The sequence below is a fragment of the Sinocyclocheilus rhinocerous genome, unplaced genomic scaffold (assembly GCF_001515625.1).
Source record: "Sinocyclocheilus rhinocerous isolate Xijiao unplaced genomic scaffold, SAMN03320098_v1.1 scaffold2792, whole genome shotgun sequence".
NCBI classification, from domain to species: domain Eukaryota; kingdom Metazoa; phylum Chordata; class Actinopteri; order Cypriniformes; family Cyprinidae; genus Sinocyclocheilus; species Sinocyclocheilus rhinocerous.
In genome coordinates, this window is record NW_015648609.1 from 293701 (window position 1) to 294975 (window position 1275).

Sequence of the window (1275 nt, forward strand, 5' to 3'; positions counted from 1 at the left end):
TGAAGTGATACAAGCTCTTGGTGCATAAAGAAGATCTGTAAAGTTGCAAAGACTAAAGTCTCAAATCCAAAGAGATATTCTTTATAAAAGTTAAGAGTCAACCACGCCTACCTAAAACGGCTCATTCTAACACGCCCCCACATATCTACGTCACGATGTGGGAAGATTTACATAATGCCGCCCAAATGTTCACGCAAAGAAAGAAAGCATAACTTTTATTCTCGCTGTAGTATTGTTGACGCTGCAGCCATGTCCTGAAGACGCTGTGTGCTTCGTTGTGAAAGCGAAACTACTTTGTTTGGTCTTCCAAAAGAGGACACGACTAGAAATCAGTGGTTAAGTTGTATTTACAACAACGTTCCAGAACAGTTCAACCCAAATATTCAGATGTGTGCAACGCATTTGATTTTATGGAGGACTGTTTACTGATCCTGGGAGAGTTACGTTAGACTAAAATGCCGGCAGTTCTGACTCACGTAAGTACGTTTTCATTTAAAGGATTTGCCACTGACGATTCAAACACGAGTTTTGAGCAGTGTAGAGTAGCACTTGTTGTTTGTAATTTCTCCGATCACAAATGCAGACAGGGTTTTATGTTACGCAGCACGATGCAATGCAACGCAACGCGTAAAAAGACAGTATAAGTCATTATAATCAGTAATTATGTCCCCACTGGATGCAACAAATGCCTCGTTTGTAATGGGTATTAATGTTTATGTCTCGTCGCTCCGGCCGGACACGGCATCAACAGTAAGGTGAGGGGCGTAACATTTCCGTCTCACGCTTGAGGTATTCGGCCAATCACAACGCACTGGATAGCTGGCCAATCACAGCACACCTCGCTTTTCAGACCGATGAGCTTTGTAAAAATCGACGCGTTTCAGAAAGGCGGGGCATAGAGGAGAAACAATAATGTACGGTATGTGGAAAATGTGTTTTTTGAACCTTAAACCGCATAAACATTTCATTACACCAAATACACAAAATAATGTGTTTTTTTAGCAACATCATATGACCCCTTTAAGCTTTGCCAGTTTAAAAATGTAAGAGTCAGAGGACGCGAGTTCGCGCGCGCAGTAAGAAGATTTGTGCGTGCGCTCATTCGAAGTGCTCAAACCCGCGCCTCAGAACGCGCGCAAATATTAAGCTTTCTCTGAAGTATTGTGTTTAAATGGACAAATTCACACAAAAATTATGTCAAAATGCCCGTCTTGGTAAGTATCCTATAGCAGACATAGCCGGCTGAACGTACTGTATCAGTGCACTGGATCAGTG